Here is a 12,885-nt window from a genome sequence, read left to right as displayed (position 1 = left end):
GATTTAATAAGGAGATGTTTCATTACGTCAAACAGGAAGGCGATGACTGCCATGTTAATTGCTGCAAATATTAGCTTCTGGTGAAAGTGTTTCGATCAAAAATGCCAGCTTGCGTCATGAATTTTAGCTGCACTGTACGCTTTTACTGTAGTGGTTTTACTGCTGTCAGTTGGCTTAAGGTTTGCTAACAGTCCAACTCGAAAATCTCTCTGCGTGAACGTTCAAATGGTTCAAATGGCTCTGAGCACTATGGGACTTAACATCTATGGTCATCAGTCCCCTAGAACTTAGAACTACTTAAACCTAATTAACCTAAGGACATCACACACATCCACGCCCGAGGCAGGATTCGAACCTGCGACCGTAGCAGTCGCGCGGCTCCGGACTGAGCGCCTAGATCCGCTAGACCACCGCGGCCGGCTCTCTGCGTGAACGCTCTCAGAATCAATGACTGGAAAGCAACCAAACATAGCAATCTATGTTCTCAACATTTTCGAAAGGAGGTATCACACCGAATAACAGTTTCGTCAGAAAACGCTGCTTTACGAAAGCTGCGTTGTCTTATTGGTTATTCGAAACACATAAATGTTAACGAGGAGAACTGCTTCGTGTTACTGGAACAGATACGACCTTAAGACCAGAAGAATGTCTGAGAATGCCTTCGTGATGCTGTGATACTGACGAATGCACTGTAACATTCTCTATTTCAAACAACTATTGCCTGCAAACGACAGAATTCACAGGAAGTGTCAATCGTTTGCTAATGTTTTGGGGCGTCTACCATGGTGACGCCGGCTACAAAGCAACTTCCAGTCTAAGTCTGCAGCGCCAATTATTATATTTTAATTCATTAACTTATTTATTTAAGAAATTTTGTTCAAGAAAATTCTCTGCTTCTAATTTATTTTTGGTAATTTTAGTTATGATTTCTAGTGGTTTTATTTACGTTTTAGCTTTAGTCTTTTAAAAGCTAAAACTCGCTGATATTCCTCGTCGGAACTGCTCCACCTGGAGTCTTTAAAATGTTTATTTCGCTACGAAGATCGTCCGGCACAACTAGGTGCTATGTTGCATGATGCGTATAGATTGATGTGTCTAACATTTTTATCAGCGAAAAGTTTATTGCTTATGAGATATTCTCTCAAAGAATATTGACTGCGAAAAGATGCAGGCTCGCACTATCATTCCACACTGCACCTCCGCTCGATCTACATCAGGTGATGTCTGAAGAATTTTTGTCAAATCTTTTATAAATTGATAAATACACACCTTGAATGCGTATTATTTTCTTGAATTTGTTTATTGTGCTTAGTAAATATTCACAATGGAGCTTAATAGCGTCGCACAACAATAGCAAAATCTCTCCATCATAAAACACGTCTTATCTCTGTAAACGCTTCACACAGAATCCTCAAATATACGTCTTCGGTTACTTATTCCAGAGAGATGCGTCCTAGCACGGAACGTCCAATTCTCGCAGGTAGTCCATACTATTCTCGGCATTAATAATTCGCCTCACCTGGTTCAGCTCTTTCCATCACCCACGGTACGGGACTACAAGTCCCACCGCCACACCTGCACCTGCCCATGTTAGGCAATAAATTCTGCCTGACTCATGTAGTACTATCACCGTAAGAGGGTGGTACGGGACTACAAGTCCCACCGCCACACCTCCAAAGTGAATTGCAGTGACAAAGTCACTGCACAGTGGAAATTTACTGGCCCACCAACACAGTTAGACCGCAACAGACCGGTGATGCTGTATTGTAACCTATCACCTCGGACTACAAGTCCATAAAAAAAAAAAAAAAAAAAAGGTTCAGCTCTTCACCATTTAGAATCCATTCCAGGCATCATGCCTTTCCAGGATGCATAGTAGAGTTGGGCAGCGCGATTCTTTTTCCCGATTCGATTCCTATGATTCAATCTCACATTTCGAATCGATTCCTACTATTCGTTCACGATTCATTCTAGTCTGCGATGCAAAAAGTTCTACATCTTACTCACAGATGGCAGGACATGTCTGAAATTGTCAATGGGGTTAGAATCGAACTGTGTCATAAGATATGCCAGAAATAGTTCATTTATGACGATAGAAGTGTGATTCTCGATTTATACGTGTAATGCCTTAATTGATGAAAGGTCACGTTTGATTTGATTGCATCTATTGTTTTATTTCAGTATGCCAGGAAAGAGGAGTCGATTTGCGCGAAAGGTGGTGCAAAACTGCTTCCGTTGTTCACACGAATCCTCCACTTGACTGCCATCTGGCGGTCGTAATCATCCGGCATGATTCGGAAGTTGCCTTCGAAGCATAGCGTACTAAGAGTCGTTGGAACTTGGAATCGTCACGACTCGGAAACACGCAATCGTTCTTACGATTCCTTTGAACGACGATTCGTCCGTATCACGATTCGATTCTTACGATTCTTTATTTAGAGTCGTTCAAATGAACGACTCATTCACGAATCGCCACAACTCTACTGCATAGCGGAGTTGCTTTTGAGATCCGAAGGTGATCTGATGTTGGACCGAAATTGATTGATTTCAATTAAAAATGATAGTACAGCTGTGTATCTTATAATGTAGTTTATAACCTTTCTTGAAGCTTTTCAACATCGCGTAGAGAATAAATAAATATTATTTTCAACGCAAGACAAAAATTTCCCCTGAAATCACTAATTAACTCTTTCTTGATTATTCTCAAGAAATTAAATCTTTCTTTGCATAATTAGACCTCACGCTGGTCAATCTGATACATTGTTTGTCCGTTTCCCTCCCTTCATTTGGCTACCAAAATTTAGAAAGGAATTTATTGAGCAATTTCTAGGGAGTCTCGTTTTCTCCCCGCTGAAATGCTGGACCGAAAAGTGAACTCGGAAACCTGAAAGAGTAGATGGAAGAAACAAAGATGATGCTGTTTCTCAGACAATGGCAACGTAAGTGCATGTGGATCCACATTCAGCTGCCAGTAAGTCCCCTGCAGAAATATGGAACCATGCTGCCTTTATAATCGTCCATAATTGCGAAAGTGTTGCCGGTACAGGATGTTGTGCGCGAACTGACCTCTCGATTGTCTCCCGTAAATGTGCCGTGCTACTCACGTCTGGCGAACTGGACGGGTAAACCATTCTCCCGAATTGTTCAGAATATACAGGGTGATTCAAAAAGAATACCACAACGTTAGGAATTTAAAACTCTGCAACGACAAAAGGCAGAGCTAAGCACTATCTGTCGGCGAATTAAGGGAGCTATAAAGTTTCATTTAGTTGTACATTTGTTCGCTTGAGGCGCTGTTGACTAGGCGTCAGCGTCAGTTGATGCTAAGATGGCGACCGCTCAACAGAAAGCTTTTTGTGTTATTGAGTACGGCAGAAGTGAATCGACGACAGTTGTTCAGCGTGCATTTCGAACGAAGTATGGTGTTAAACCTCCTGATAGGTGGTGTATTAAACGTTGGTATAAACAGTTTACAGAGAATGGGTGTTTGTGCAAAGGGAAAAGTTCTGGACGGCCGAGAACGAGTGATGAAAATGTAGCACGCATCCAGCAAGCATTTGTTTGCAGCCCAGGAAAATCGACTCGCAGAGCTATCAGAGAGCTGCAAATTCCACAATCAATTGTATGGAGAGTCCTACGAAAAAGGTTAGTTATGAAACCTGAACGTCAACTACCCGAGGCGATGGATCGGCCGCCAGGCAGCCCGTGACAGAGCATTTCATCACTGGCCTCCAAGAAGCCCTGATCTTACCCCCTGCGATTTTTTCTTATAGGGGTATGTTAAGGATAAGGTGTTTCGGCCACCTCTCCCAGCCACCATTGACGATTTGAAATGAGAAATAACAGCAGCTATCCAAACTCTTACGCCTGATATGCTACAGAGAGTGTGGAACGAGTTGGAGTATCGGGTTGATATTGCTCGAGTGTCTGGAGGGGGCCGTATTGAACATCTCTGAACTTGTTTTTGAGTGAAAAAAAACCTTTTTAAATACTCTTTGTAATGATGTATAACAGAAGGTTATATTATGTTTCTTTCATTAAATACACATTTTTAAAGTTGTGGTGTTCTTTTTGAATCACCCTGTACTTCACACCAATCGTGAACAATTGTCGCCCGGTGACATGGCGCATTGTCAAACATAAAAATTATTGTTTGGGAACATAAAGTGCATGAATGGCTGCAGATGGTCTCAAAGCAGCCGGACACCCAGGGGACCCAGTGCATTCCCCGTTAGCACGGCTCACAGCATTGTGGGGCCACCACCAGCTTGCACCGTGCTCCGTGGACTATGCATCACACTCGATACCTACCAGCAGTTCTTACCAACTGAAATCGGAACTAATATCACCGGGCCACGGTTTTCCAGTCGTCTAGGATCTAACCGATATGATGATGAGGGAGTCTAGGAGAGGCGCTGTAGGTGACGTGCTATTAGCAAAGGCACTCGCGTCGGTCGTCTCCTGCAGTAGCCCGTTAACGCCAAATTTCGTTCCGCTGTCCTAACGGATTCGTTCATCGCACGTTCCACATTCATTTGTGCGGTTGTTTCACGCAACGCTGCTTGTCCGTTGGTACTGACAACTCAGGCAAAAGCCGCTGCTCTCGGTCGTTAAGTGGAGGTCGGCGGCCACTGCGTTTTACGTGGCGAGTGGTAATCCCTGACATCTGGCATTGTCGGCACTCTCTTCACTCTGTGGACCTCGGACTACTGAATTCCCTAACGATTTTCGAAACGGAATGTCCCATGTGTCCAGCTCCAACTAGCATTCCCCGTTCAATATCTGTTAATTCCCGTCGTGCGGCTGCAATCGCGTCCGAAACCTTCTCATTTGGATGCCTGAGTACAAATGGCAGCTCCGCTAATCCCTGCCCTTTTACACCTCGTGTATGCGATGCTACCACCATGCCCCCATCTGTATGTGTGCACACCGCTATCCTATGACTTCTGTCACCTCAGTGTAGGTAACGCGAAGAATTAGAAAAATCAAAGAAACCCCGAAGAGGCGAAATCATAATAAAACCCAAAAGGTGGTCAATGCCTGTATTATTATCTACGATAACCAGAAAAACTACACAGACCATGTTTTAATACGCACGTAACACTACTGTCGTGCCATCAGATAATAAAAACCTTTCCAGACGAATGTGTTGCACAGTAACGCTGAACATACGCTGAATGGAAAGCTAACGTAAAACAAAATACGTACAGGAAAATTTATATGCATCGGCGATCGAGATAGCACTGGTGCAAGAAGTGATTCGAAAACAAAGAGGTCAAATAATTGAATGCGAGACAATAGAAAACTTGGGAACAGCCGTGAGACTGGTACTACTGTAATGACAAATGAGGGGATTGAAGTGATGCAACTGAAAATAGTTGACGATGGTCGTGGAAAACTTGTGTTATAGCAGGAACACGCATCGTTAATGTATACGCACCATCTGGAAATAAAAACAGAGACCGTAAAAAACATACCTACAAAACTGAAACACTCAGTTTACCAGGATCTGTCCTCATGACGACTTTATTTTAATAGGAGATATTAACCGTATTTTGCGCCGAAAGGTCAGACACCGGACTCCGCAGCGACGAACTTGACTACCTAAAGAGAATCTAGATATACAGGTGGTATGTCACGACGGCGCCCTTCGGGTAAACATTCGCAACGCATCAATCAGCAAGCAGGTAAGGATGCATATACATATCTTGCAAAGATATCGTAGAATGTGGTTGGTTTGGCCAGTACATTTCCCAGATCACACAGCGCGTACCCCCTCAAAATAAAGCAGCTCATGTTGTAGAAATTAATGTCTTCCTTACATATTAGCTACTAAAATTTGTTACCGACTTCTGTTTTGGACCGATCACCTCATGCGACGGGTACAGCAGCGACACGTAAGCAGAAACTGGTCACGAGTTTTACCAGACTAGTATGTGACCAGGACGCTGACTTCGGCAATTTAATGCGTTACAAAGTTCACCGGTCTCCTTCGCAGCTCCAAGTGACCTCATTTTGCGAAATAAATCTGCATCGCCGGAATATTTAGAGAGGTCGAAGTCTGTGGAAACTAAACACAGCGGTCTTCATAAACAAGCTCGTAAACGGTGAGGTACGTCGTAAACGTGATGAGAAGCTACGCACGTATAACGCAGTGGTGGATAATACGTGCCAAGCCAGAACGCAGAGCAACTTAAATGAATTTGTCACAAAAGAATTAATTTCCCAATCACTTAGTGATTTATACAATAGTACAATGAATACAAAAATACTCGAAAGATATTAAGAAAATGAAGGCAAAATAACCAAACTTATAGTGGAGCAAATATTTAGATACCAAATAGGATCACAGGACAACCGATGATACAAACCAAAGCTTGTGCTAATTACCAACTAGTGCAACAGAAGCGTAACACGAAGAGAATTTAGTATTTGAAATTAAATCAACTGATTGAAGTAGTATCAGGATCCAGAGAGGAATACCGACAACAATAGAAGATTATCTGTCCAAAACACACAGAAGAGGCGACAGACGAAGATGAAGACGGAATGCTGATACAGTGCTTTGAAGCAGACGTCAGAGAAGAGGTTCAAAATTCAAATGGCTCTGAGCACTATGGGACTCAACTTCTGAGGTCATTAGTCCCCTAGAACTTAGAACTAGTTAAACCTAACTAACCTAAGGACATCACAAACATCCATGCCCGAGGCAGGATTCGAACCTGCGACCGTAGCGGTCTTACGGTTCCAGACTGCAGCGCCTTTAACCGCACGGCCACTTCGGCCGGCAGAGAAGAGGCAAATGCATCTTTTAATTTAACTACTCGTAGCGGATGGGGAAAAAAAAGAAAAAAATTAATGTCCCAATCAGTTAGTAATTTATACAAGGCAAAGCACACCAAAACAAAAACAAACAAAAAAAATTCTGGAAAGATATTAAGAGGCAGTTCAGGTCTTCACAAAGAGCAGCAAGAAGAAGGCGACATAGCCTGATGGCGCGTCCAGACAAGTTTATGAAGCATATTGGTAACTGTTGGAAAAACACTAAGATACAACTAGTCATGTTTCTGCTGAAATTCAACAACGAACCGTAAAGAGACTGAAAACGACAACACTGAGAAGCTTAGATCGATACCTCTTCTTAGCTCTGATTTCAAGATATTCATCTGAATAAATTCGAAGACAATGGAATTCTCATCGTAGAAACTTGTAGGCAGATATAACACCCCTGTCGGGAGCGGACGATGTACCGTTGTCGCCGTAACCAACACCAGAGGCGCGGTAGCACCTTTACCATTTAATAGTGTGAACCATCACTATGTAAATAAGACTGTGAAAACAGGTTTGTGTGAAGAGTGTTGCAACGTAGTCCACGTGGTAGTACATGATGTCTCGTCAAAAAGGAATCGTAAGCAAACCGATGAACATCAACCGTTCCGTAAGTCAGGAGTGTCCGTTGCCAGTGATATGCTCGCTACACATACACTCCTGGAAATTGAAATAAGAACACCGTGAATTCATTGTCCCAGGAAGGGGAAACTTTATTGACACATTCCTGGGGTCAGGTACATCACATGATCACACTGACAGAACCACAGGCACATAGACACAGGCAACAGAGCATGCACAATGTCGGCACTAGTACAGTGTATATCCACCTTTCGCAGCAATGCAGGCTGCTATTTTCCCATGGAGACGATGGTAGAGATGCTGGATGTAGTCCTGTGGGACGGCTTGCCATGCCATTTCCACCTGGCGCCTCAGTTGGACCAGCGTTCGTGCTGGACGTGCAGACCGCGTGAGACGACGCTTCATCCAGTCCCAAACATGCTCAATGGGGGACAGATCCGGAGATCTTGCTGGCCAGGGTAGTTGACTTACACCTTCTAGAGCACGTTGGGTGGCACGGGATACATGCGGACGTGCATTGTCCTGTTGGAACAGCAAGTTCCCTTGCCGGTCTAGGAATGGTAGAACGATGGGTTCGATGACGGTTTGGATGTACCGTGCACTATTCTGTGTCCCCTCGACGATCACCAGTGGTGTACGGCCAGTGTAGGAGATCGCTCCCCACACCATGATGCCGGGTGTTGGCCCTGTGTGCCTCGGTCGTATGCAGTCCTGATTGTGGCGCTCACCTGCACGGCGCCAAACACGCATACGACCATCATTGGCACCAAGGCAGAAGCGACTCTCATCGCTGAAGACGACACGTCTCCATTCGTCCCTCCATTCACGCCTGTCGCGACACCACTGGAGGCGGGCTGCACGATGTTGGGGCGTGAGCGGAAGACGGCCTAACGGTGTGCGGGACCGTAGCCCAGCTTCATGGAGACGGTTGCGAATGGTCCTCGCCGATACCCCAGGAGCAACAGTGTCCCTAATTTGCTGTGATGTGGCGGTGCGGTCCCCTACGGCACTGCGTAGGATCCTACTGTCTTGGCGTGCATCCGTGCGTCGCTGCGGTCCGGTCCCAGGTCGACGGGCACGTGCACCTTCCGCCGACTACTGGCGACAACATCGATGTACTGTGGAGACCTCACGCCCCACGTGTTGAGCAATTCGGCGGTACGTCCACCCTGCCTCCCGCATGCCCACTATACGCCCTCGCTCAAAGTCCGTCAACTGCACATACGGTTCACGTCCACGCTGTCGCGGCATGCTACCAGTGTTAAAGACTGCGATGGAGCTCCGTATGCCACGGCAAACTGGCTGACACTGACGGCGGCGGTGCACAAATGCTGCGCAGCTAGCGCCATTCGACGGCCAACACCGCGGTTCCTGGTGTGTCCGCTGTGCCGTGCGTGTGATCATTGCTTGTACAGCCCTCTCACAGTGTCCGGAGCAAGTATGGTGGGTCTGACACACCGGTGTCAATGTGTTCTTTTTTCCATTTCCAGGAGTGTACTTCCAAGATATGCGGCAATATAAACTTCTCTGAAAAATGAGGATTACAAGCCGTAGTCATCAGGTCAAAATGTACTGTCATCTTCTTGCGTCAGCACCTCCACAGAAGCCTCCGAGCTTTACAAACAATGAGTTAGAGCCGAAAAGTAGCGAACCGTCAATTGATCCACACGGCAGTCCCCATACATGTTTCGTGTACATACGTAGGTAACTCTATTGAAGGAAATCCGACAATTAGGAATGTATATTTCAATACCATAAACCAACAGTATACGAGCAAGTTTGAAATTGAGAATAATCGCAACGACTGGAAAATAAGGATTGGGGAAAATGCGTTCAACACCGACCATGTACCCCTCTCTACCACTTATACACAAAGGTTGACCAACATGCCATAAACCAACAGTATACGAGCAAGTTTGAAATTGAGAATAATCGCAACGACTGGAAAATAAGGATTGGGGAAAATGCGTTCAACTTCGACCATGTACCCCTCTCTACCACTTATACACAAAGGTTGACCAACATGCAGATCTGGTTACTGTTGGCCAAGAGAGATGCGACAGGTCATCCGCGTGCTCAGAAAACCAGTCCTGGACGGCGCGAGTTGTGTGAACAGGGGCCGTGTGGTCATGCAACGCAGCGTCACAATTGGAGAACAAACACTGTACCGTGGGATGGACGTGACGGCCACATGATCCTTGGCAGTAGCGCTGCCCTCCAGAGTAACCGTGGGGCTCACGGAATGCCACGACACGGCTGCCCAAATCACGGTGTTTCACTCTCGGGATAAAAAGTCGCCCATAAGTGGGAAACAGTGTGGAACGTGACTTATTGAAAAAAAAATAGCTCTGAGCACTATGGGACTTAACTTCTAAGGTCATCAGTCCCCTAGAACTTAGAACTACTTAAACCTAACTAACCTAAGGACATCACACACATCCATGCCCGAGGCAGGATTCCAACCTGCGACCGTAGCGGTCACGCGGTTCCAGACTGTAGCGCCTTTAACCGCTTTTTTTTTTTGTGTTCGATATAGTTCGTTGCGTTTGGTCGGGGCGGACGTCACAAGACATCTGTTCAAATAAATCGTTGGTTCTTTGACTCAGTTTTTTTATTACAGAGGGCACCCAGCCCTCTGACCGAACACGCTGAGCTACCGCGTCGGCTCTTATTCAACCAAAAGACTTTCTTCCTTTGCTCCGTAGTCCAGTTTAATGGCTTCGGCACCACGTTTCCCTTTTAAGGGGATTCGCATCAACGACGAATGGTTTTGGATATCCAGCTCCCCTGTTTGCGGAGCCCCTCCGCTTTGTTTTCGTGCTGACAGGGTTCGCGAGTGCGGCATTCAGTTCTGCAGTGACTTTTGCAGTCGTCATCCGCTTACTTTTCGCCACAGTCGTCCTCAACAGCCGTCCGTCACGACGACTCGTCTACGTTGCTAGTTAGCGAATGACGTTTCCCTGCTGTCCCTGTAAGCGGTGCCAGAAACTTCGGTTGCCTCGGTTACGGGAACACCCAATATACGGCCACCAGCAATTTGCCCACGTTCAAATTCACTGAGTTCCGGTATAGTGTATTCACGACTAGCCACAACACTGTTCCGACAGCGACTCACACGTGGCATGTACCGATGACACTGCACGGGCGCCGTTCGTGGACAAATAGCTCAGTGCAATCTGCATTTAAATTCAAACACGCGTCTGCCGCGGCGCTTCCACGTGGCCACACCGGCGCTGCTGCAGCTCGCCGGCCGAGCGAGGAGGCAACCCGCAGTCGCCGTGGGCCGCCGCGTCTGCACGCTGTGAATTGTGTTCATAAGATTTAGATTTCAGTGACAGTAAAAGTAATTTTATCAATACCATTAGCACGAAAAGTGCAGATTCTAACTAGTGTCGCTGAACAATCAGAGAATTAAATTTCGGGGACTGATGACTTCAGTTGTTAAGTCCCATAGTGCTCAGAGCCATTTGAACCATTTGAGCCTATTAAATTTCACCGTGTAGGTACACACCAGACAAGATTATAGTGCATGACATGTTACAGTACAGCTCCCTCAGTAGATCTGAAACATATTTAATTAATCTTGAACTTTATGTACCGTGCTGTAATTTTCATAATATTACACTGTAGGCGAAAATTTCGTTGCCCAGTGTATAACTAACATGAATGCAATAAATGACTACATTTATTAACACATGTCATACGTATTCTTTCATCTACTTCATTAGAAGATCATCAACAAAGTGAGCGGTTCGAATCATGTTACTTTTCATTTTATTAATGCTTAACAATCAAGGAGTTCTAGACAGTAAGTAGAAGGAACTCTGCAGTAGCAGTGGAATATAGCTTCTGTTCGTGTCTGACTGGGGTAAAATGCATTTCGGAAGACGTGCTGCAAACGTGACGTCATTTTGACGTCACACACGATATCGACAATCGATGCGGCAGGCGCCATATTCATTATGGAATATTCGGCTGTTTCGTATTACAGCCTGCAGTATGCAGTTTCAAGGAAACGGCGCATTGAATGTATCGCAAAGACGTCACCTTCACTATTAAATGTCACATCAACGATATAGATTAGTCGTACTTTACAGAGTTGAAGTATGAAGGTTAGTATCCCACTAGAGGCTAATACACATATGCTTTTTTCATTCTGGCGTTGTTACAACATTCTGGTACTTTATTATTCATGTAATAAAAGATGTTCTGCAATATTGAGTGTTATTTAGCGTTTCTGTCTGATTAGAGAACAAACAATGAAATAAATATTTGGTTGTGTATTTACGAATATGTGGCGATGTCCGAGTCTGCGGTTAGGCGCGAACCTAACAGGGCAGAGTAAATTCCTGTGAGTGAAATGATGCGCAGTTACACCCATATTCTTCCTTGTCACAAATATTTCGCGGGCAACACTCGTTTGACTAGGCATCCTTCAAATAAATGGCACTTCCGGTTGGTACATTTCTCCTCCTAACAACATATGTGAGCTGTTAACCATTTCGGACAGGTCCTCATCGAATCTATAGCAGTTACTGCGACTGTCAGTATTGTGTGTCGCGTCAAATTGACGTCACGTTTGCAATCCGCCTTGTGAAATGAGTGTTGGCCGGCTGCCTGTCAAAGCACAGATGTAACCCTCTCGGTTAGGGCCTCTTCATTGGTAACATGTTCCTCTGTAGTCTTAATAATTTATTTTTCTTGTTTCGTTTTCGACATGGCATGCAAAATCGTCGCAACGAAGCCAGAATTAAAAGGTTAATTAACGTCTTTTGAAGTACAGTGTGTAATGGTCGCCTGGTCGTAGATATTGCTAATTGCTATAATCGCACTATTTCACTCCCATTTACGGAGCTTGTTAGCACTTGATGTTAGGTTGGCGCCATTAAAATGCATTGTGTTGTGGTAATCGCTGCTACTTGCTGGATCGCTGCTGTCTCTCGATGCTGATGCTGGCTCTACATCTGGTTGTCTAGGGTTAAAAACATGAGGTCCCGTGTTTTTTATGTGCTTTTGATGATAAAGAACGAGCGAAACCAACAAATATGTTGGTGGCCATCTTAATTCCACTGTCCACCAAAGACCATGACACAACACAAAGTAGTACTTCCTTTACATGTTCTTTGCATTGTTTATCCACCTCAGACAATAACACACAAACACACTTTACCAAAGTGACATTCCGACTGCCTCCCGACCCTTCTTGCTGCTTGTATTTATAACATTGTCAAAGAACTACTAAAAAGAGATATAGTTTATAAGTCACATGTACATCTGTTATCATAATTTGTGCAGAAAAGTTATTAATTTGCATCGAGTGACATAATTTATCATGTTATTAAAATGACAGACAGATTTGTTGACTTGACAGAATAATTCTTTGGTACAAAAAGGCCGTTTTTTAGAAGTTTGTCAATTGACTTCTCTAATTTGCATAAATAAGTAAATAACATGAATTATTAAGAATTACATTGG

The sequence above is a fragment of the Schistocerca cancellata genome, chromosome 3 (assembly GCF_023864275.1).
Source record: "Schistocerca cancellata isolate TAMUIC-IGC-003103 chromosome 3, iqSchCanc2.1, whole genome shotgun sequence".
In the NCBI taxonomy this organism is placed as follows: domain Eukaryota; kingdom Metazoa; phylum Arthropoda; class Insecta; order Orthoptera; family Acrididae; genus Schistocerca; species Schistocerca cancellata.
The sequence above is the reverse complement of the archived record's forward strand: the minus strand, read 5'-3'. Positions refer to the sequence as shown.